Below are 26,450 nucleotides of genomic sequence, written 5' to 3'. Positions count from 1 at the left end.
AAGGCATGTTTGCCTTGCAAATACAGTCAAGCTTTTTGACAGTGTTAGCATTTACTCTGTTTGGGATGTGCAGGTCTTGCTCTGTTCTTTTTTTATTGCGGAAGCAGTATCAAATTCATATATATCTCTCTTCAGCATGCACACTCAAGGATTATGATAGGAGAATTTTTGAGAGCTTTAGCTCAAGCTGTCATCTCCGGTTTATTTTTCCAAAAGTAAATACGAAGCTGCATTTCAATCCAATCACAGTAAACATTATTCCACAAACAATATGATCCCTTCTCTCTTTACAGTGTCTAACTACTGAATAGCAATCCTAAATCCATCAGTAAGACTCTGTTGCCTTCTGTAAATAGGCTTTCAGCAAAATCCTAGGAATGTAATAAACACTCAGCAACTCAATTACTTTATTGCCTACTGCTTCACATGCCATTGAAAATTATTTAAGACAGAGGATAGCCCTGTAGATTGAGTATAGCAGAGGAATATGAAAACCTCCAAGGCAACATGGACTACAGAAAACCTGCTCCAGATCTGTTGTATCTCCATGGAGGAGTTCACCACTTTTTCTGTTTGTCACCCATTGTTGGATTGTCAGCCCATGTTCATTACTGAGGCAGAAAATGGCACCTGTCACATAAATGCGCAGGCAGAGCTCAGCACAAGGGGCCTATGGCTGGCATGAAATAGACTTGTCTTATAGCTGACCCTCTGTCCTGTTTTGTTACAGAGTTTGCAAATAATTGTGTAGCTGATTGCTGCATTTTGAGGTACAAACAACTTACCGTCACCCCTCAGCCTGACTTGAATAGCAGAGCTACTGAAATAAGAATGTGTATGAGTATTTCGAGTCCAGAGAGTGTTCATCAATGGCTCAATGTTTGGATGGAGATCACTGGTAAGTGGTGTCATTATCTTCATCAGCAGCATTAACAGTGGGGTTGAGTGCACCCTCAGAAAGTTTGCTGATGACACCAAGCTGTGGGGTGCAATCAGCACACTGGAGGAACGAAATGCCATCCAGAGGGACCTAGACAGGCTTGAGCAGTGGGGCAGTGGGAAACTTGATCTGTGGCAGCTACTGCATTGAAAACATAGGCAAGTCCCTCTGGCCTCCACTGTCTTTATGCCTAGAATATGCTAAGGATATTTTCAGACATTTTCTGTTTCAACCAGAATATGCAAATTGTTCTGAAAGTAATGCCTGTTTGTTTCACTCTGCTCACATCCACTGTTTGTCTCCAGAATCACTCAGCAAGTGTCAGTGAATGTCAATGGATGCCATTTTTTCCACATGGAGGAATTCAGTTCCATACTGCTTCATACACCCTTCCATGTTCGACGCCATTTTGTCGAACTGTCCCTCTGCTGCCATCTGTCACATGGCAACAAAATCTAAGAGAATACTGGTGGGAAGGTTCAACCTCAACGGCTGTACCACCAACATCTGCCTCTGATATCATGTGCCAACATTGCTCAAAAGGAGGCATTCGTTTTGGAACAGCCCTCATACATAGCCTGTTGGGAATCTGGGTATTTTCTGCATCAGTTCAATATGTGGGGCAAGTCAGGCTCAAAAGCCCAGGAAGGGAAGGAGCGGAGCAGACAATGTGCTTTCAAAGCCAGACACACTCAGGTAACACTGTATACATCTGCAGATATTTAGACCATCTGTGCTGCTATGGCACACCGTGGTCAACATACTCTGTCATCATCACACTCGCTGTGCATGTGTCACCCCAAAACACATGTACGGTGTTCAGGAATAAGACAGTCGATACTCTCAGTATGCCTTGCAGGGCTGCTGCAAGCTACCTCCAGGCCCTTTTCAACACACACCACTGCACACTGCTCTCCTCACATCTCCAAAATATTTTGCTTTATCTCATGAACATCTCATGAGCAGGGCATTTTTCCACTTCTCTACTTCTAGCCTTGCTCGACAGAGGTGGCACTGACAGTTTGTGTGGTGCTCATGTGGGTGCAGGCTCAAGGACTAGACCATGTTTCTGGGCGAACAGTTCAGTCTGGTCTCATCACAGATTAAGTGATTTGTTCAGAGAATGTCATGAAGCACACAGTCACATCTTAGTTCATCTTTTTCTTACTCATAGAATAAGAAAACACATATGAGAACCCTGGTTTCAATTACTGAAAAAAATCAGCCAAGACATGTTAATGAAATCTTTTAGTTTTTATCTATACATCTTTTCTTGTTTGATTTTTTCACAGATTTTTGTTGAAACTGTCAGCTTCCAGGAAAAATGGACCAATTTCACTTGAAAAAAAAAAAAAAAAGATAGAAATTTTGCAGTGAGTTACATTATCTAATTAACATTTTAAAAGTATTTCAAGGATGGAGAGGATTACAGCAATGTATTGTAGCAGTTATCCTCTTCTAGTCAGTAAGAATTATTATGCAAAAGCATTTTTAAATGACATATAAGCTTCACTCTTCTCTCATTAATAAAGACATATATATTGACAGTAGCATAAATAACTTGCATAGCATTCTTCAGTCTTTACATTAGTAGCACATGAAGAGGAAGAGAATATGTAAAAATTGACTTTTACAGAGTGGTGGAGAGAAGTATGCATCAAAGCATAGATATAATTAAGGTGATATACGAAAAGTGTCTTCAGTCATGCACATTTTCTCAGTCTGTCTTTCTCTCTGTTGGTTCCCTTCAACAGTTATTTATTTTATTGACTGAATGACTGTGATTTACAAAATGCTGTGGAAATCTGCTGTTCAACACACATTTATATAGCGTTGAAATATAATCTAAGAGTTCCTTTGATGGACTTTTAGAGCCATATTTTCAGCATTTTGAGAATAATGTCAAGAGTGACCTGTATAGCAATTTCCTTTCCATCAAATCTCTTTTATTCTTAATTAAGTGTTGCACTTGATATGTTTGGATATAATCACTGATCTGTATAAAGGAAAAAAAGAAAAAAAGAAGAAGTGTGTTCAAAGAACAGTTTGTCCAAAATAGATCCTGCCACTGATAATGTGGTCTTATTTCCTGTAATTTATTGCTTCGTGTGCCTGTAGCTATAGTAAAAAGTAATGAGACCTGTTTAGGTACCTTAAAGTCAGACTAAGCTTGTGCTTAAAAAAGATATCTGATACAGATGAGACATCCAGGAAAAGTTAAAAGCACTTAATTCATTTCTCAAAAGCTAAGCCACAGCACCTATCACATATTCCCCTTTGATAAGGACACTAGTAAAGATACCTGCCATACCTTCAGCCTGAAGTATGCAAATTTTTAGTCTTAGCCACTACAACTGTGGTCGACGGCAGTCGAGCTGACTGAACTGGGAGAGGTCTCCCCTTCCCAGCAGCCCTCCACAAGTCCACTTTCTCCTTTTCCTCACTTCCTGCTACTCTTCCTTCCTTCCTTCCACTTCTTGCATCTGCATTGGTGCCCAAGAGACATTATTATCTCACCTGTTAAAAGCAATCTTTTTCTTTTGGCTATATGTTAATTAACTCTATACTGCTGGCTGTGTCCCAGAATTGCCAAAATTAAAGTGATGGGGATACACAGACAGAAGAGGAAAGGGGAAGATAGGAGAGTAATGGAAACTCCCCCATCCAGTTGCAGTGACTTGCTATTCACACTTTAATCCAGGCCCTCCACATTTTGTACCAACATATCCACACTTCACCTAGAATTTCTGAGACCCAAATTACCAGATATTTTTGAATGGGAAAAGTAGAACAACAACAACAAAGGGGTAAGCAGCTAGATTCTCAAAATTGGAGCAGTCATTTTCACACCAATGCATACCTGTTGCAGACACAGAAGTCCAAGCTCGCTTCCTTGACTAAAAATGTTTGAACACTTCTCCCAGATTACAAAGCAGATTACTAAGCTTTGGTTTCAAGAATACTGATGAAAGTGTGCTTTCAGCACATCTAGAGAACTCTACCTGACTTTGAAGAATGTGCTCATACATTCCTTGAGGTAGGTATCAATTTTCAGCCCAAAGTATGTTCTAGAAAGCTACAGACCTGTTATTTGTATCATCCAGACAAGATCTTGAACCAACTTTCACCACTTATGGTACTGTTTTAACAATCAGGGCACTGATTCATTTCTTCTGTGGTCCTGTTATTTTTATTTTGTAGTGTGTTACTGTAGCACTCAGAGTAGCTCTTGCAAAACTGGGCCACTTCTGAATATTTTCCTCTTTGCAGTATCTCTTCCATGTAGACACAGCCTGTACAAATATTTTTCATTTGTCCTCTACAGTCTCCCAAGAGCCTTAACTAGACTGAATTGGATAGAAACCAACACAAACCAAGATTGCACGTGGCAACTGGAAATTCCTGAAGGAATTTCCTCACTTTGCAAAAATGTGCAAGTAGGAGCTGGTATTCCAGGGGCAATTTTCTTTCATTTATGTGTCTTCTTTTTAATTTCTGGGCTACAAGATGTTGGGTGATCATTCAATGTGAGTATTTATATATATTTTCAAAGGTCTCTGCTAGACCAGCAACATGAACTTTCCACTCCCTGAAAGATCTCTTTCACAAAGCATAGCACTTTAAAAGAGACCACGTCCTCAAGGTAATGGCATGCATACCAAAATGACCATAGAATCACAGATTAGTTTAGATTGGAAAGAACCTCTGCAGGATGTGTCATTGTTCATGACACTCTTTAGAGTGGGATCTGACTTGATAAAGTTTTTCAGGATCTTGTTCAGCTGAGCCCTGAAGATCTGCAAGAATTGAGATTTGACAGTGACCCTTTGCAACCTCTTCCAGTGTTTCTTTATATCTGATCACTGTTCCCCATTTTCCAATCTGTCTGTTGATTCTTGTCCTAACCACTTCTGTATTTGAGAACCTCTGAGAAGAGTCTAGACATCATTTAGGCAATGTCTAAACAATTGGACAACCTCCCTATAGCTGCAGACAGCAACACGACCTCCCTTTATCCTGTATTAAGATTGAAAAACCCTTTCCTCAGCATCTCCTTGTATATTCCATGCTCCAGTCCCATGACTTAGTGATCTCTGGTCTTGCTTCACTACATCTGTTCTTCCTTGTATTGAGGAGTCCAAAGCTGGACACAGTCCTGCAGATATGATCTTTCTCTTGCAGAGAGGAAAGGAGGGCTTACTGCACTTGGGCTTTTGCTAACTTCTCTCAGGCTTATAATACAGAGGCATAGCTTCAACAGTATGATCCAGAAAGTGAGACTTCTTGTAACACTAAATGCTAGACCACAACAGACATGTTCTGATCTTACCAAAAAGGGAAGGTTTGTGAATAACTTTGCTCTCCCAGAGCAGATTCAATTTGGGGAAATTAGATTTATCTGGATGTTTCTTTCTACACTGTTCCTGGTTTTCCAACCAGAAATCAAAACTTCATACCGGAATCTGTGAAATAAAATTAGCAATCTATTACATGTAGAAAATCAGATAATTTGGAGGGACATTTTTGACCCTGAAATTACGTTGTCTTTCATGCTTCCAGCTGCTCCTGGTTGCTTTGGTCATCAACTCCACTTAGTTCCAATGCATAACAGGACCCATTAGAAATATTCAGTCAAATAACTGCAGTGAGTACATCTAGTTTTTGCGGTGCTTGCAGCAGAAAACAGTGAGGGAGCCATAGTAGTGCAGCTTGATATGCCTGTGAGCAGGGCACTGTGTAGAAGCCTGCAGAGCAGTTGATGAACATGAAAACTGTTCCCAGCACAGGCTCACAAGGACAATCAATTTTGCTCCCATGGACAAGCTGTTCACTGATCAATGGTGTCACTTCAGACAGCAAAGAAGCAGACTCTGTTTTCCCTTTGCCACTGAGACGGGAAAAGAGGCAAGGTAGGAAAGGCTGCATCTCACTTAACAGCCTTGGATAATGAAAGCAGCAAAGTAAAGAAATCTGGTCATTGCAGATGACTGTATCATGAAGGCACTTGTGCTAAACCAGGGCTGAAGGAGACACATAATCTTACTTCAGGCACATCCTCCTCGCTGGAGTTTTTCTCTATAAAATCATCATGAAGTGCCACATTCAGCCTCCTAGAATAAACTGGTCACGTTCCCATTGAGTTAAGTAGCCTGAGAATACCTACAATTGAATTGAGGATGTTTATTCTCCTTCTAAGGATTTGCATTCACAACAAACTGCAGAGCTTTATGTTCTTGTTCTTTTTGCTGGCCCCTTTTTTCAGATGTTAATTGCTTCCTGGTGGTTTTGCAAGCACTTGTTTTGTTTTTATCATATTGCTATAGTGTACATAAAAGATACAGCAATGCTCTAGAAACCTCTAGCAATCATCTCAGCAAATGCATTTCTCTCTTAGCATTTAAGACAGAATTCATTCCAAAACAAGCCAGGACTGCACAGTATTATCTGTAATGCAGAAGTGGTTCAAGTAGAGAGTAAACCAAATACCAGACTAGGATCGCTTCCTGTGGCAAGACATATTTTTTATTATTATTTAAAAGAGAACAGCACTCCAGGAAGTTCCCAGTGGCATTTCTAGGTTGTGATTTAGAGAACAGAGTGAATGACTTAATGAAGGTAGCGTGTTGCGCATTTACCTTTGCTCTCTAATTTGTAGGAATTTGACCTCCACAGTTATCAGCCTCTTATCTCCCCCCATCCATGTGCTCGCTCCTTAAAAGTAACCTAGGCAGCTTTTGAAGTGGATACTCATATCTGTATTTGTGAGAATTTTCAGGATCATTGTAAAAATGTTCTGTTATCTTCTGTTGAAATTCCAAGAGCTTGTTAATTGGTGTTTTTTACTATGTTTGTAATGTGGCAAATCAATGGCAAGAAGGAATGGACAGAGGTATAATTCATCAGGCCGCAGAGGAAGATGTGAATGAAAGGATGTATGGCTTCCCATACCCTCACTAGGACAATAAACATAAATCTCCATCAAAACTGATCTTTAAACACTGTAATGTGACTTCAAAATGCAATCCTGATTTATTAGGCAGAATAGAGGCACAGATACTAGAATATTAGACATGAATAATGACTGCTACTTCGTGATATCTACTATGGCACAGTAGAAGTGAAAAAGAGCAGTGGGCATGTCATCTACTAGAAAACTCAGATTTTGACACCATCATCCTCCTCCCCTTCTCTCACACCCAGCTCTATGATCTTGCTTATGACCCTCTGCACCTCTCTGTGTAATTTAGGGTATTCAAGGTTAGAACATTCAACCCTGTTGCCATGAGATGAGATGAGAAAGCAACAGATGTATTCAGCCACATGACAGTCCCAATAAGCCCAATATCCTGTCTTCAGAAGCAAAATAGCAGGTTCCTGTGGAAAAGCTAAAAGCCACAGCTTCCCAAAATATTCTTCTTGTGTTCCACAATCCGTAGCACAGGAAGTCCCTGAGCCAAAACTAGTGTCTTTATCTATAATAGCTTGGTGTAGGCATTTCCTTCAAAGAATTTATCCATTCAAACTCATGTAAATATTTAGCATTTATGTAAATGTTTAACATCTGCAACAGCCCTTGGCGATGCATTATACACCTTAACACTCTGTTAGATGACTATAGCCACCTCCTTTTACTTGTTCTCAAGCTGTTAAATGCACGTATCTTTTTATTATCTTAATTCATGAGCTGGAAAAATGCAGGAGGGACCGCCTGTAAGACATTTGCCACTCACTAGCCAGCCAGTCAACTAAGGAAATAGTTTAAGCCCATGCACTAGCTTGTTCTTAAAGCACATGGGTTAGGAAATCCCATGAGTGAAGGCAAACAGCTATTCTGGCTCATCCTAGCACTTTCAAGCACAAATGAAGTGACACACTGTCACCTAAGGTATAACATTATTATCAGTGACTTTATACACCAAATTAAATTTATGACTGCAAACTATCAGAACTACTTATAATCACAGAATCACAGAGTCACAGAATGGCCTGGGTTGGAAGGAACCTCAAAGATCATGAAGCTCCAATCCCCCTGCCACAGGCAGGGCCACCAACCTCCCCATTTAATACTAGACCAGACTGCCCAGGGCCCCATCCAACCTGACCTTGAACACCTCCAGGGATGGGGCATCCACAACCTCTCTGTGCAGCCTGTTAAAACCTGGTAAGCAAGGTTTGATCAGACTTTATAGCTCGTTTTAGTAGAGTCCAGATTCTTCAGTTGTTTTTCACATCCTAATTCTGATCATACTCAGACAAGACTTTCTATTTTGTTTAGTTTTTTAAACTTTTTGTCATCCTAAGTGTTATGTAGAGCTAATTTCTATTGAGTCTGAGCCTTTAGAATGTTCATGATGGACAGATCACCTTCACTTTGCCCTCACCTTGTTTTGGTCTTCTGTACTGACTCAATCCAGTTATGTTACATTAGCTGGAATGTAACAAGTAACATGGTCTTTGTTACAAGGCCAGCTCTTCATTCATTCCTTGGTTGCCATATTGTTTAGCAAGTGGTTTCTGAGGCCTATAGTAACATTATACACTGCATCCTAACAATTTTCCAAACTGCATTTGTAACTTATGATATCCTGCAAAACTTCCAGGTTCTTTCTACCTGCACTATCTATGTCAGCTCTCCTCGTTTCTCCCCTTCTAGCTCCTTGTGCACTCCCAGCGTCCTCACTAGCATCCTTGATTCAGTTTAAAACATTGATGTGTTATCAACATTATTTTCATCCCGAATCCAAAGCACAACACCATACCAGCTACTGTAAAGAATGTTAACTATCACAGCCAAAATCAAAACAATTTCTGACTGAATTGTAGACTTAATGTTGGGCTTTCTTGGTGTTTTTCAGTCTCACTAGGTAGAACAACACATTAGTCAATCAAGTTATCTTCATTCATAATCTCAATAGTCCTAAAATATATGGGTAAAATTAAGGTGTCATAGGAAATAACTAAAAATCACTCTTCAATTATTCTGTGATGCTACTGATAAAGAACACAAAGCTAGTGGAAGCTTCAGCTAAATAACTTTGTACAGTCATACAAGAAATCAGTGGCAAAATCCTGGCAACTTGTCCTAGCACTAGTAGCTGCACAGGACAAGCAAATGCCAAGAACCAGTTTTTAAGCAGCCACTCTGTTTGTCTTCAGTCTTATAGTTACAATACAGTTACAGACCCAGAATTTGTATGGTTTACAGCTACTAGCTGTATACTGCCCTCTGTATGTGAAATAACTTTCTTAACAAACCATCTCACTATCTCTTACCACTTTCATCAGGTACCACTTTAAGGGCACTTGAAAGAAGTCCATACAGGCACAGGAAAACAAAGACTGAAAACGTTCTTGAATTGGCATTGAAACCACAAAGGAGGACCATTACTGCTCCGCATCCTGTTGCTCAGTGGCTTACCTGTGATGGAAAAGGTTACGGCACAAGCCTCATGTGGAAAGCAGGGTAACAGCAGGCATTATAGAATCATAGAATTGTAGAATCACAAGGTTGGAAAGGACCTACAAGATCATCTAGTCCAACCGTCCTCCTATCATCATTACTACCCACTAAGCTACTAAGCCATATCTCATAGCACCTCATCCAGATGCCTCTTGAACACCACCAGGTTTGGTGACTCCACAACGTCCCTGGGAGGCCATTCCAGTGCCTGACCACTCTTTGAGTGAAAAAGTTTTTCCTTATATCTAATCTAAATCTCCTCTGGAGCAACTTGTAGCCACTGGCAACTGAACTAATGTCAGTTGAGAAGCAAACAATAGATATCATGCCCTAGCACTTAGGTTTTCAGAGAGCAGACCTAACTCATTCCCTTGTTCCATTCTATTTACAGTCTACATTTCTTGGGAAAAAAAAAAAAAAAAAAAAAAAAGTCTGTTGTCATTAACCCATTCCTGCTCCTGGCAACTACGCTGGGACCTGTAAGAACTGTAAACATTTATACCTGAACTCTCCTGGCTCACTTTTCCACCCAGAATGAAGAGTCTGTGGTGATAACATGGTAACATGCAAAAGGAAAAGGATCTCTGAGTTTGAATCTGGGGCAAACAACCTTGAAGGGGACATTCCTGTATATCAAAATGTTTCACTGTATTCTGTTCTTCATTTCTGCACAGGCTGATGCAAGTGGAAGCACCAATATTCCAAGTTACCACAGCTCCTAATTGTGCCCCATGGCTAAATAGAGGAGTCTGTGAATAATAATGAAGCTAAAAACATTAGTCATCACTCTTACACATTATGCAACTGTTATTACTTTGATGAGAAAACATTAGATTTCAGAGCTCATTTCAATGATTAAATGCAAAAAAAAAAGAAAAAAGAAAAAAATGTAAATCCTTTTTTAATTATTTCAGTAACATGATAACTCCACTAGATGCTTGGAAATAAAATCCCCACACTTAGATAAGTAAGCAAAAACATCAAGATGATAAATAAGATTTATCATGTGGAAAAAGATACAAATAAAGTTCTAATTCCATCCATAAATGTGTTTTCCATAGATTTAAAACTGACCCTAATCTTGCTCTCTTTAATAAACAAAAAAATGCAGTAAATAAGCATCAAGCATGAAACAAAATTCAGATCTCAAAATGGTTGATCCAGAAGGGTTCTTGATAGGAAATTACATGAAAAAATATTGTAATGTTCTGAAAAGAAACTACAGCAGAAACACCTCTGAATGATCATAGGCAGAAGTGGAAAAAGGGGCCATTCAAACTAATTGTTGAAAATTCAAAACCCATGTGCAGAAATACACATGTAATATATGTTTTGTGATTACCACATTGCCATAATGTTGTGGACGTTAATTAACACAAGCTAAAAAGCTGTTGATATTTTATCCATACCAATATCTAATAAAACTGTCCAATTGGGATAATCAATATGATCATATACTCTGGAAGTCTATTCATTCTTGTATTATAGAGCAACTAAGTTTAACATTTAGAAAGCAGGAAGGCAGTCTGACATGTCAGTCTGCTGTGTGGTTCTTCTGTTTCTGATGGCAGACGTGCTCAAAGACATGGTAGAACTGTAGAATGTCATGTTTGAGAGTACTTGAGCTCTAATTTAAAGCACTACACCCATCTTTGCTTATTTTTACATGCCAGGAAGGCAGATGCTTATATAAAACTTCCAATGCCTGTATATTCTTCTAGGTCAGAGAGATAATATGAAAATGCTATTACTGTGGATATATATCTCCTTTTGCCTTGTCTTTCAAAGTTTTCTACTCCAAATCTGCCTTCAGAGTTGACAACAATGAAAAGACTGAATCTTCTGTGGATATGAATCAATGTAACTTCATTGATTTCATTTTACATGATTGATTCATGTCAGATGAAAATCTGGCCCTAGTCTTTAATTGACTCTAAAGAGCAAAGAAAAATGAAAGAAAAAAATATAGCAAAGTAACTTAGCTATTTTTATTCCTTATTTCACACATTATAAACTATACTTTTTTACTAGCCAATCTCTGCATGGCCCAGTTAAACAGCTTTTGGCTACCATATTTCCATTAATTGGAGAATGCAAACATGCAACATTCAAATAAAGTCCTGGAGAGTGAAGGAAGTAAAAGCAGAAGAGGGAATTGTCTGTTCCAGAAATGCTACTTCAGTGAGTACTTGAATTTTCTAGAATCATAGAATACCTTGAGTTGGAAGAGACCTACAAGGATCGAACCCCATTTATTAGAACCCTTTGACCCATCAGCCAACTGTTCACCTGTCACTTTAAGTTTTCCTCCATCTGTATGCTGGACGTTTGGTCCAGAGTGATACTGTGAGAAATAGTATCAAAAGCTTTGCTGAAATCCAAAACAATTACATCAACTGGCTTCCCTTGATCAACTAGGTGAGTAACCTTATCATAAAGGAAATTACATCTGTTGAACAGGACTTTTCCCTCATGAATCTGTGTTGGCTGTGACCAAAGACTACACTGTCTTTCAGGTGTTTTTCAGCAACTCCTAGAATAATTTTATCCATAATTTTACTGGACACCAAAATAAGACTGAGAGGTTTGTAATTACCAATGTCTTTCTTGTCCTTCTTGAAACTGCTGCATTTGATAGCATCAAGTCAACTGGTAACTCTTTAGATTCCAAAGACCATTAAACAATGATAGAGGTATCACAATGACATCTGCCAGCTCTTTGAGTAGCCTAGGATGAGTTTTGTCAGATCTCATAGACTTATGTGCATCCAGCTGGAGCGGCAAATCCCACATAGGTTCATATTTGTCTGAGAGTTTGTTGTTACTGCAGCTACAGCCCTCCAACTCGGGCCTCCAGGGGTCCCAGAGTTCATAACTGGTTTTTAATAATAATCCATTACACCTCTCTACTTTATTTATGTCCCTATTTATGACCATCCTCATTAAGTAGCAGAATCATGTTACCTCCAGTCCTACTTCATCTTGGCTGTGTTGAGCTATGGTAGACTCTTACAAGGACATTAGCTTTATTTTCTTGTGTCCTAATCCGTACTCAGAGGCTCTCAACCATGTCATCACCACAGCAAAATCCATACAGCCCAGCCTCTCCCTCACACTCACTGCCAGCCCCAGCCTTGCCTGCCCCATCTGTCCCCACTGAAGGGCCTAGAACAGTTCATCATGACACATCAGCAGCAGGACTCTTCCCAATGGTTTTCATTCCTAATCCTCTCTATTTTAAACTCTTGTGCAGAAAAATCAGTCAAACATTTCCTGTCAGTAAGATGTCTTATTACACTATTTTTATAGATAGGATCGATTTAAGTTCAAATCAGCAACCTTTATTTTGTTTATGCATGTTATTAAGCACTTTTCAGTGGTGAGTGGGACAGAGTCCCAGTCCATCATGTGCCATGACTTGCAGCCCAAGGTTAGATGAGAGTCCAGCTGAGCCAGGGGTTGAACAACACACAGAAAGAAGACTGTGGAGTGAAACATACAAGAAATGAAAGAGCAGTGCTCATCTGTACAAAATCTGCAAGCACACAGAGGCTGCAGGCCGGGCTCAAAGATCTCTTTGAGTACTCCCTTGCATTGCGACTTGGCTAATGTCACCAGGAAAGGCTCTGGTGGAGGCAGGAACAGCACATCAAGTCAAAAGTCTTCTCCTCAGTCAGAGTTTAAAAGGGGAGAGAGTGGTAGGAGTATAGACATGAAGATAACAGTTGGAGATCTGAATCTTTATTTTTACAGATGTGAATGAAAAAGGGAGACAGGACTCTAATCCTCTGCACACACAGTCCTGTCACTACAAAGAATATGGTGATGCAAATCCATCATGGCAGTGTGTGTCTATATGACAGTTCTTGTTCTCCATTTGTGTTGGGGACACATAAGGATTTTTGTATTCTCTTTTCAAAACAGAATTTATTCCACAATTCTGATCTTTCCAAATACAGCACATGGTACTTTACCAGGAACTCAGTTCCCTACCAAATATTTATTTTAAGGATTTCAGTAGTAGTTTTGCTTTTTTTCCAAGAAAATTCTTCCCCTGTTGATCAACCAAAGCTCCTGATGTGACCTCAGTTAATAGGGACAAATTTTTTGGTTAATATATTCCCAAACTCCTGTATGCATAAGATGAAATCCCATTAAAGAACAGTTACAAACCCTAACAATCAATCATAACATTTACTCAGAAGAATTCAAGTGGAGATTATTTTGTGTAAAGCAAAACAAACAAATACCTCATTTATTAAATGTTAAATTCTGAAACTTATTCCATGTTCACATGACTGACCAATGAGACAATATTTCATGCTGAACCCGGGAAGAAGTTAGCAATATTGATGTCTCATACATACCAGAGGGCCAAATTTTCTTTTGCTTTGAGTTGGTTTTGCACCAGCTGTTTCAGCTCATTATCCTTACTTACTCTTTTGATTCAAATTATCTGCTAGATCTCTTTTAATACCTTTGACTCCATTATTTTTATGGACTTAATGTGAGTCAGGCACATCTCCAGATGAGAACAGTGAATGGAGCTAAACATGGAGTAAAACTGAGTCAGATAAAATGGCAGCTTCTGCTACTTTCTTCTCTCTTACCAGTATTTCAGCTACATTCCATGACTCCAAGAGAACTGTTCCTGAACTTGTCAGCAGTAGCCACAGTGCTTGATCAAGTCAGGCAGGCATGAGCTGACTGTGAATCTGGGTCTGTGTACCCAGTACTTGAAAAGTGCAGAGTTTTTCAAGGTCTGTGCCACAGACCAAGCATGATACCACCATGAATAAGAAATCATCCCTTGCTCTCTCCAATCAACTTTTCTTCAGCAACAATTCAAGAAACTAATGAAGAGCTCTACTGATATCTAAGTGAAGCTCTAACATTTATTCAAGCATATTATTCTGACCTGTAGGCCAGTCACTGATTGCTTCAAGATTGTAGGCCAGTCTCGCATATTAATGCTGAAATTTCATAAACTCTATCTTAAAGAACATCAGTTATACCTGCTTTCAGGCTGTGTAACCTAGGAATTGATTTATTTCAGTGTATAGTTGCTATGTTTAACACCTGCTATCCTGTCTGGTGAGTATCTAGGATCATTATTCCATAGACTATGCTTTAATAACATGGGGTAAATCTTTCTAGTTCTTAGTTATTATAAAATTACTTTGTGTAACAAGAAAGGAGTACACAATATATATAAATGATTTCATCATCTGAAAGATAATAGCAGAGATTTTAGATAATTGTCACTCTTCTTGGAAAGGAGTGAACATGGCATTTATTCAGATGTCAGATACCAGTAACACTGCAGATTTAAAGGAACATATTCAGTTTATGTTCAGTCCATTAAAGTTTAGAAGCGTGAGTTCAATACATAGGGCTGGAAGGGATGATTATGTCCAGCCTTCTCAAGCTTCAGTTGCCATAAGTATAATCTGGACCAGCATCAAAGGGCCCAGGGGGAAAAAATGATCAAAATTGTCAAAATGTCAGTGTTATTCCTATTCACTCCATGCTGAGGTCATTCTTCTAAATAAGATTCCACTCTAAGTGATTAATAAAGGGTTAAGAAATAACTAGTCAAATTTTAAAGAAATAGGTAAAGAATGGGAAGTACATTTTATGCAGTCCAACAGCTTGATTGATTGGCTCTTGTAACTTGTATTGTCATCTACTGATATGCTTATAACTAAGAAATGACCCATATCTATAAAACATTCACACTCACTATCAGCCATTTATTAAGCCCTTACATATGATTTATTAGTATTGTCTTACTATAAAGTTGAGTTAAAACACTATAAAATTCTCTGGGAGAACATGGTATCAGTCAAATATTAAGGAATACCTGAAGGGATCTTACAGGAAAGCTGGGAAAGGACTTTTTATAAGGGCATGTAGCAACTGGACAAGGGGAAATCGTTTAAAATTGGAAGAGGGTAGATTTAGAGTCAATGTTAGGAAGATATTCTTTACTGTGAGGATGGTGAGACACTGAAACAGGTTGCCCAGAGAGGTTGCTGATATCCCCTCCCCGGAAGCATTCAAGGCCAGGCTGGATGGGTCTTTCTAGGCAGAAACCTGGTCTAGTGGGAAGCGTCCCTGTCTATAGCTAAGGATTGGAACAAGATGATCTTAAAGGTCCCCTCCAGCCCAAACCATTCTATGATTCTATTAATAAGTCTGAAATAGTCATCTCTTACATTGTATAATTACTTCTAAAGAGATGTTGAAATTCTGTTGTTATTTCCCAACTTCTTAGAAATATTTGGAGATTAAGGAAAAAAGAAGGGGACTGAATTTTGATGACAATGTGCAATAAAAATCCATGTTCATATTATTTTCTGGAAAGTAAAAGCCACTCATATATATGTATATGTATTTTTTAAATTTTTTCTGAATTTTCAGGCTAAGTTACTAAAACATTCAGAGGCAGATTCCACAGGGTACATGAGTTGAGGTGTTAGATACTGAAATGGATGGAAAGTCAAGAGATGTAGCCTCTCTCTGGATCAAAACTAAACTTCTTCACCCTAAGCTAACTAACTCTACTTTTGGGATTCAAGTGATATTGAAAACATCATCACACACAGAAAAGGTAGCAATCCTACTTGGCACATAAAATCCATATTTCCAGAATAATTTCCCCATACAACAGAACTACAGAGTGGTAGAGGTGGGGGTGGACCTCTCTGAAGGTGATAAAGTTAATGCCCCTACTTAAGGCAGGGACAGTGAGAACAGGTTGCCTGGGGCCATGTCCACTCGGGTACTGGTTATCTGTGAGAATGGTGACCACCAATGGCATGGCCAGCAGATTGAGGGAGGTGATTCTCCCCTTTACTCTGCCCTAGTGAGGCCACATCTGGAGGGCTTTGTCTAGTTCTGGGACCTCAGCTCAAGAAAGACAGAGAACTTTAAAAAGAGCCCAGTAGATGACTACAGAGATGATGAGGGGCCTGGAGCATCTCCTTTACGAGGAAATGCTGAGACCTGGTACTGTTCAGCTTAGAGAAGAGAAGACTCAGAGGGGATCTTATCAGTGCTTATAAATATCTACAGGGCAGGAGTCAAATGGATGAGGCCAGGATCTTTTTAACAGTGCCTGGAAAAAACAAGGAGCAGTGGGCACATACTGGGACAAAGAATATGAGGAAAAGCTTCATTACTCTGACGATGACAGTGCACTGGAACAGACTGCCCAAAGAGGCTGTGGAATTTCCTTCTCTGGAGATATTCAAAATCCACCTGGACTGTTTCCTGTGCAACCTACTCTGGAGTACCTGCTTTTGCAGAGGTGTTGGATTTGATGATCCCCAGAGGTCCTTTCCAACCCCTATGGTTCTGTGATTCTTCAATACAATAGTAATCAGATCTGTTACCTTTGCCCCTGAAGCAGGAGAAAAGCTCAGGTTCTCCCCAAGCCCTAGGCAGAAACATTTCAGCATAAGTACATGATATTGATGCAGTTTCTCTCTCTGTAGTATGGCCATTTCTTTGACACATGAGCTTGTTTCCAGAAAAATCAATTACTCTAGTATAACCATCTTCCATAGAGCAAGATCCATTTCAAATAATTACACAAGTACGACCTCAGACTGTCTGTCCAAATTCCCACCATCATCACCTTTTTTCTTCCCCTAGAATTTAGATATGAACCAAGAAGGTATTGAAACTAATAAGTTATTGATTTATCTTTTTACTATGTGTTTATTAGCTTGAATGCATTTCATGGAGACTGCTAAGGATGGTTTTCAATAATTTCAAAATACATGTAAAAAGCAGTATTACAGCAGTAGGAACAAATTAGTACTTTTCTTCCCCTTAGAACTGATTCTGTGACCATCAGGTATTAGCATGATTAATTCTGATTGCTATGGCATTTACAGCTCAAATACAATCCCTTTAAAAAGCAATTGTGTAAGCGTAAAGTCTGAGCATGAGAGCCTAGAAGAGGACAGGTGATCTTGGGGATTATATTAATCATCAGCTAGGTCTGCGGCAACACAACATTCACAGGCAAAGGACTTGGCAAGCTGACAAATTCATGTGAGATGCTCAGATTTTTTCACTTATAAACTAACATACAGATGTGGCTCATCAATAGACCTCCAGTAGATACAGTCATTCCCAGACCCACACATTGCTTCACAGAAATGGAAGTAAGAACCAGTAAGAGGTCTTACTGTTCTGCATGAAGACCTAGTGGAGCTTGAACTGGTGCCTGCAGTGTTCCGAGGACTATCTCAGTTTTGCAATGTTTGTGTAATCTCAGCTAAGCCTTTTGAACTTGATCTACCATTCGTCATGCTGGTCAGGTCCAATGCCATATTTAAAAGGGATCCAAGCAAGTTCCACATCAGTGGGACAATATTAATGCAAATGAAAATCATCAAGGAAAAGAGGAAAGAGGCAGGCAGAATTAAGTGTTCACCAAAAGCCATTTCATTTGCTGCATCTGCCTTGAGTTTTCTGTTGAGTGGTTCCTCCAAGTGAGGGTAGGATTTTAGTCAATGCCAAAAGAGTTCTGAAAATTTTAACTTCTTTTTCAGTTTCTTTTTTTCCTGACTTGCTTTCTACCCCCTACTCTCCCAGTGTCTGTTTTTAATTCCTTACAAACACACGCCACTGTTCCACTAGTTTCAGTGAAAAGCATGGGAAACCGAATGGCAATGGTAGGAGATGGAAACATATAGAACAATCCAGGCAATAAACCAAACAAAGTCCCTCTTTTTTTTTTTTTTTTTTTTTTTTTCCTTTTTTCATGCAATCACACTCACACATATGTGAAAGATTAATGAGTCAAACAGCCACATGAATCCTAAAGCTTCTGGTTGTCCAGCCTGCCAAATTGGTGTTGTAGAATGGAAGCTGCTAATTTAACATGAGTTTCTGAATTGGTCCAAAATTGGTTGATGGGGTAGAGTGGCATTTGCCAAAATATATATATCTATATTTTTAGTAGACCCACAGATTATGAAAATGACTTTTCTGGACAGTATCCGATTTGCCCAGCGATTGGTCTGCAATAGCTTTTCATGCAGGGTGCACTACAAAACCCTGAGCTGAGTTCTGAGAACACACAGGTTTTGCTTTTATTAATATCTTAACCACAGGGCAAAACTATGCACTAAATGCTCACTGCATCTAGCCTATTATGTGGGGAGATTACCTGATCGCTGTTTCTCTGTGTCCAACAGGCTTCCTACTGGACTACTATTGAGGGGGCTCAGTGAGGATTTTTTTAATGCATATTAAATTAAAATTGGCTTAAAAACAGCAGTCCTAACCCAGTATGCAAGTTTCTCTTCCCTGATGTGCTTGCGCTGATAGTAATGCCAAGTGAGAACAATCATAACCCTGGTAAAACATCAGTGAGCTGTTTGCACCACGCTGACAACTTTAATAATAGCCAAACAGCCCAGAGACTGTCACAGTAAGAAAAGAGCAGACAGATTTTTAGACTTTGCTTTGTCCCAGTGCTGCCAGATAGATGGAACATGACAGCAGTTCAGATACGTGTGCACAGGGCTAAGTAGCTGCAGGTAGATATGAAATGGGTAATCTCAAGAAGACAGAGTATGCAAATGTGTATTGGGAGAGAAAGGATTCAGCCATAACAAAGCCAAAATGATGCGTGCATCTGTCAGAGAGTGCTTTCTCTTGGAATTCCGTCTCTCTCGGTTTTCTGCTGGGCCATCTCTTTGCTCATCAAACGGATGATTACCAATAAACGAACTGTCAGGAAGCTAACTAGCAGGACAGCACCCCATGCCCAAGTCACATTTGATTATCTGCCCTGTCCTCCCCACAAACAGCCCCCCCTCCCGCTCTGCCCCGGCCGCACCACTCCTGGCTCCTGTCTGGTGGGAAGCATCGCCCGTTCAGCACAGGATTTATTATTTTATGCAGGAAGGCTCCTGCTACAGCCAGCCGTGCCAGATTATCATTTTAATAATCAGAACCAAAGTGATTTGTCAGGCCAGAGGAGCCCTTTTTACTGTGGAAGGTTTCGCCCTACTGCATGTTCCCTCTCAACCCCCATCCAGGCAGTGGCAATAAACATCTGAGAAAGGGAAGTGTTTGTGTCCAATTCTGTTGTCACCGGCCACATAAATTAAAGCAATATCCCCAAGCTACCACACAGTATTTATTCGAGGGTCAGGCAGGAATTCTATTTTGAGAGAACATTAGAATGTAAATGGAGGTGAAAGTCTCTATTTCTCACTTTCTCTTTTGCTGAACAAGTCACAGACATTGTTCACTGCTTCAAAGCTAACAATAAAAGATCGTCTACTTATTCAAGTTGCAGCATTCAGCCCTTTTGTTCTCCAAATCTATTTTACCACGTGAAAAGGCTTTCTGAGGAGTTAGCATACACTGTACAAGAATTGTCTCCTTATAAGAGAATTACTGTGGTCTAAAAATAGTGACAGCTTTGTTATGTGCATTTGAGGCTTTGTCTGATGTTGGGATCAAAGTTTGCAACTACTGAAGTAAAAATCATTTACAATTACAGACCAACCTGGCCTTTGAACAAATCCATTATATGCTAGAGGAATGGAGCATGGCCCACAGCAGGTAAACAGGGCATGTCAGTTTTCCCTACATTTAAAGAAAGACAATACAATAGTACTATGTGTATATATAGTACTATTGTACATGTATCTATATCTATATCTGTATCTATATCTATGTCTATCTATCCATGTATATATATATATATATAATTAGAGAAGACCATGTCTCTGCCCATTTGCCTGAGTACTGGATACACTGCCACGTCTCCGGACATCCTGAGCTGTTAAGATCTCTGCTATTGCTTTTCACTCATGCTAATAGAGAAGTGTCAATAGAATTGGAGGGTCTTTGCCTATTCAATTGCATTTAAAACACCATGATTTATCAATTATGACACCTATGTACAAGGTTCTAATGGATATCTCATTTCCATCCAATCCAAACACTTTCTGCCTCCCCCCCCCCCCCCCCCCCCCCCGTTTTTAAATTTAAAGAAATGGAGAGCTGTTACAGCTGCAAAACCTGCCAACTATACCTTGAAGGCTTTGGGGATAAAGGGAACAAGAGAGGGTTGCTACTGCACAAAGAAGTCCCCAGAAGGAAGAAGGGGCACTAGTGGGGAATTGCTATCCTGTGTGCATTATCTCATATAACAGCTGAGGACAAGGATAGTAGAGGCCTCTATTTTAATATTTTATATGTGCACGCTCATGTGAGCAGAGTTATGTGTTGACCATCACTCACTGGGTACCACAAAATGTATCTGTAGACACATTTGTGTGTTCATCTCTGTGAGAAGTTTTCTTTGGCCTTGTTTATTGATCATATTTTTGCTTATGTGGATAAATTTTACTTGCCTGTGGCTTGAGATTAGGCATTTAGAGACAGTTTTTGTTCTTGCTGTAACAGACAAACTGCTGCTGACCAGATCTTTAAGACACATCTGAAAATATTATCGGATCTGATATGAAGCCTGGCTTTATATCACATTGGTTCAGACAGCAGACAGCAACCCTGGAAGTTTTTCTCTAATATGGCCAAAGGAACATGTGGGAGATTGCAGGCCCAGAAGTTCATGCTAATTTAGCATGCTGCCAGGTATAGCCAGACACAGCATCCTCAAACAGTCAGCAAAATATCCCTTAGGACAGGAAGGCATGGCATGGGGCAGGATGGGATGTGTCAGGTAGCATAGACATACCATTGATTTGAACTAGTGAAACCACATTTGGAAAGAAAACTTTGCCTCTGAAGTCTGTCTGAGCTCTCAGAAATATCTCTCTCACTAGGCATGCTTTAAGAAAAATAATACAAAAACACTATGTCATCTGGGGCTAGGCCAATGTTCTAGCTGACTTAATCGCTTGTTCAAGGCAATATTCAATATTTACAGGATGGAGGAATGAGTGGACCTTCTTATGTGTGTCTTACCTGTATAAAGGTCATCATTTGCTCAGCATATTATGAGATACAGAGATAATAAAAGGATAAATTCACAGGAGAAAGCTAGCTTTTAACACGCATATGTACTATATTCAGTGTATGCTGTATTTGCTACAAGGATGCCCTGTTCTGAACTAAGGAATCCAAAAGGAACACTAATTTATTCAAAATGGATTTTAAATTGCACACTGAATGGACAACAAATGGCAGCATCAGCCCAGCCCTGATCCATCTTGCTTCCATGTGTATCTATCATTCCTTCATTTGCTATTGCAGACACGGTCTGACCCAGAAGCTGCCTTGCCCTGTGTGTCCATGCAGTGTGTGGACAGTTCATGTCCATGTTCTGGCAGTGTATTAGGTAGGAGGTATACTGCAGTGATAATCAAACAGCATAGCAGAATCAAACTGTTCAGCAGCCCAAGTACAAGGGCTGCAGGCTGGGGCCCAGGACTTTCTTCTTGAATGCAATCTCCTCCTATGCAAGTCTGAGTAAGCTCAATAATTTCTCCCCGTGAACTTAAGTCCAACTGCTATTAACATCAGTCGTTCATGATCCCAGACCTCTCTCATTCATTTTCAAGCTGCCACCCACCTACGCAGTTGAGCTGTTTTCCAGACCATGTGCTCTTCATGGTGATCTCTTGTGTCACAGCTGAGTTAGCTCAGCTTTCTGCTTCCAAAGCCCCATGAAGCCTGGGATTTCCCCATGCTGCTTAGCCTTGCCCTGGGCAGCTTCACAGAGAGATAGTGAGTTTGTTTATTTGCTGCAGACTGATTATGCTCTGTGTTGATTTAATGTCAAACAGCTTTCTCTCCTCACCAAATTGCGATGTATAACTCCAGTGTCCTGGACATAAACCCCCCCATCAGTTCTGGAAGCATTTCATACAGGCACAGCAGCTTTATTTACATGCTTTTTTTGCTGTCAGATCAAGTCCTTAGTTTAAGCAATCTGTTTTGAACCATATTCTAGGTAGTAATAGGAGGTTTTGTTATGCCTTCAAGTGGACATATGCTTAGGCTGACAGATTGGAGTAATCAGGATCAGATGATGGTCCTTTATGTATTTGGAAATCTTTCAGAGCTCGCTCCTTGCCAGAGAGTTTTGAATAGACCTTTCTTTATACAGGACTATGCTATACATTTTTTTTTCTCTGCTTTCAGCTCTGTACGTGCTTGAAAGCTGGCACAGGAATGGTGGTGGCTCAGTAGCTCGGTTACTCAGTGACTCATGGAGAACAGGATCAATTATTTAAATCTTTTCAGCAATATATGGAACCTGTTACCACAAAAGCAGGGATGGCTGTTTTGCAAGGATCCCTGTAAAGAAATGAATAGCACTCATAATGAAAGCACTAGAGAGACATGCACTATTATTTTCAGTGGAAATATTTTATGGAATGAAGATGAGATGTTTTGAAGGAAGGACTTGTATGTAAGCTAATGAAAGATGCAATGAAGAGAGCACATGTGTAACCAATGAGAAGCAATTTCCATCCAGGCAAATCCCCAGGTACAAACGAACATATGAAAACAAAATGTCAAAAATAAAATGCCACAATGGCATAAGGGTTACAGAGTCTATGCATTTCTTTATGAACCAAACAGTACAAATGAAAAAATGGGCAGGCTTCAGATTCAGAGTCCTGGTGAGTCAAAGACCCAAAGAAGAATTTTTGAGCAGAAAATATCATTTGTTTTCCCTGGCTCTATCATCTACTCCGCAAACATATGACACTTGTTTTGTGTTCATCTATGATGCAAATACTAGGTATGTCTGAAACAGAAAATCTAACAAGCATTTTATTGAAACTATAGAAAAAGACCTGGAACAGATCTCCTTTAACACACTCCTCCTTGTGCCACAGGGTAGGGTTATTATTCCTAAATCTATTCATACAAAAGACTACACTTTCTCCTATTACTGAGTAGAAACAGTTTAACACAGGATACAAGATAGAAAGTGCATAAAAAGGTAGTACTCCTGACTTATTCAAACCACCTGTCTAAGCATTTAAATGAATAAAAGGGAAAAAGAATAAAAAAGAACATAAAAGGAAGAACATCCCATTACATCACCACATGATGTTTGACTTTCAAGGCAAGAGGATATTACAATTCACTTAATAAAACATCTGTAGTGTCACAGCGAAGGAGGAAAAGGCAGTCAGCTATTGCAAGTGTGTATGTTCTTCGGCAATTATAGAAAGAACAATCTGGTTTTGGCTTCTTTAGCTTCCAGCTAAATATAAGAAAACAAACACCCACCTCCTTATGTATATTTCTGTCTTGAGAAAGACAAACATTGCAATTTCTTCTTCTTTTTTTACTTTTTATCTCTCTTTTATTTTTTTACTTTTTCCTGAAGTGAAAGAGGGAGGCCTTACTGCAACTTAGCTGTATTTTTTCGTTTTCTCTGAGTCACACAGCTTGCAATTTTGTGTATAATATCTATGTTCTTCTAAACTACAGTTTACCATCCCAGGAACTTCCACTCATGGGGCAGACAAATTTAGTGTCTTCTCATGTTCTACTTTCCCTTGATTCTCTTCACAAGAAATGGACACTTCCTAAGGTTGATTCCTACTGTGTATGTTCTCTCTGGTGCTTATGTCCTCTGTATACTTAATTTCTGGGTATTTCGGAGGAAATTACATACTGTCATAATATTCTGAGCTCTGTCTTTTCCAATGAACCCCCTCTCCCAGTAAGCTAACGTTTAAACCTTTAGAAATGTCAAGTTTTAACTTCTTTGGCTTCCTGTTGTCAACTGCAGATCTTCTCAGCTATTCCTTGGAAAATTCTTGGTTATCTTTCACATTTTTTATCTGGCCTAGAAATTGTGCTTTGCAAGTAAGCCACACTTATCATTTTATATATTCTTTAACAAAGAAGGTCTCAAACAACGTTAACAGGTCTTCAACCTTCAGTAAGACCACCTGGGTAGTAAAGAAAAAGTGAAAAATATCACACACAATATTTTCTGTTGATTTGTCTATGCAATCCTGGCTGATTTCAAGACTTCTATGGGCTACTGATGTAAAAATGCAAGGCAGGCATGTACGTGTTTATATTTGTCTGAATGTGCGTGTATGTTTGTGTGTATTTTTATATACCAGATCACATCAAAGAACAGCTGTGCCACAATATCCCAAACACTCTCTGAAACTGAGGAGCCCTGTGGAGAGGCTACCACAGCAATGAAGCTGTATGCTTGCAAATGCTTGCATTGCAGTTGCAAGTTTGTCAAAAGCTGTGCAAAAGCACAGGCCTTGCAAGCTGCAGAACAAAATAAATTACTTCTCTCACACAAGTATATCTGTGATGACTTATAGGAAGAGCTTTAAGGACAGAGTAGCAAATCATGACTTGCATTCATAAGTTCATTGGATAGTACAGCCATTTTCTTGGTCCCTGGTCTCCATTTGCTAATTACACACTGCAATTTGTCCTGACTGTAGGGGAAATCTATTCCTGGAGAGCAAGAGAGTGATCACAGCAGGGCTTCTGGAATGCAACAGAGCAAAAAGGGACTTGGATTTAGAAAGATGCAGTGAGTCCAAACGCAGAGTAGGAAACTTATGAGCATAGCTTGAGGTTTGCTGTCAGCACAGATTGTACCTGAGGTCATGTTAAACAAGTGATGTAGAGGAGACTCTCCTAGTAATTCTGAGAATGCTGTGTAGTTCCCTTACAGCCATGTAGGACTACAAGAAAGGACAGACCTATTTTGCAAAGGCAGAATGGTAAGGGGAAGGAGAGAGGTTTCTCTTAGGCCATTCATGTGATCTGCCTCACTCCAAGTATCTTCTGTGTCAGGAGTTACAAGTTGTTGCTTGTCTTTTTGTGTTCTAATGACATAAAAGCTTTAGAGATTAGAAATACTTTGTGCCTCTTGGCATGAATGTCTTAAAGGTTAGAAGCTGTTCCATCTCAAAGGCTTTAGCCAGCCCAAGATCCATTCCAACATCAAACACGTAGCATCCTCTCTTCTTTCCATGAGTCATTTAGAGATGAAATTGGCTGGAAGAGACATTCAAATAAATATTTCATTCCAAATGGGTATTAAAAGAATTCACAGACCATGAGATTAAGGGACTTGCAAATGAGAACATTTATTATGGAAAAAAAAAAAAGACTCTTAAGAGCTTATCCACTAATGCAAAAGACATTCAAATTATTATTTCAGATAATACTAGTTTCTGATTCAAAATGCTGCCATGCCATCTACAGTATTCCTATTCTAGACATCTACCTTAAAACAAATAATGTCCTTTAGAAGGCACTTCATTGAATCACTTAGTCTTAGACAATGCTATCAGACCAGATGAATCCCACTTCACCTACCTTACACATTGGATGAAAAAGTTATAGATTGAGGCAAATATGGCATCATTTACCATGAAATGGGTTTGATTAGTTGGCTGGTTGGTTGTGCCCAATGGATGAGATGGATTATTCTCCAAAGACTGATCCAAGGTGCTGACAGATTATTCTTCTTTCATCCCATTTTGATAAGTTTGTTCTATTTCTATTTTAAAAGGTGTGTTATAATTAGTACTAGTCGAGAATTTTTCAACAGAACTGCTTTCCTTTGGAAAAACTGTTTGCTCTAACCAAAATGTGTTGGTTTTTTTTTTCCACTAGACTTCCTGGTGACAATAAAATGTTCATCAAGAAAGATTTACTGGGTCCAAGATCCTAGGTCAAAATAAAAGACAGACATGTCAAAGCAACCAACATCCCCAGTGGGTGTCTCTAACTTAAAATAAAAACAATGAAGACATGTCTCATTTAGGAATTATGCAGTCCACCTGGATACTATTTTGGTACTGTCTGGGAGCTTGTTTCTTTTGTGAGAAAATTCCAATTCTAGCTTCATGAGGCGATAGTGCTTTTTTCTTAAACCATAAGGAAAATAATACTAATAGTATTACAGTACACAATAGTAAAACGGTAACAAAAGTACTTCAGTGCCTAGCTCTCACACAAAACACTGTTTGTGATACAATTTAACAAACATCATTGCAATTTTGACGGGTATTTGCAATTAATTGTTTATAAACA

Source organism: Gallus gallus, chromosome 1 (genome assembly GCF_016699485.2).
Source record: "Gallus gallus isolate bGalGal1 chromosome 1, bGalGal1.mat.broiler.GRCg7b, whole genome shotgun sequence".
In the NCBI taxonomy this organism is placed as follows: domain Eukaryota; kingdom Metazoa; phylum Chordata; class Aves; order Galliformes; family Phasianidae; genus Gallus; species Gallus gallus.
This window is presented reverse-complemented; position numbering follows the sequence as displayed.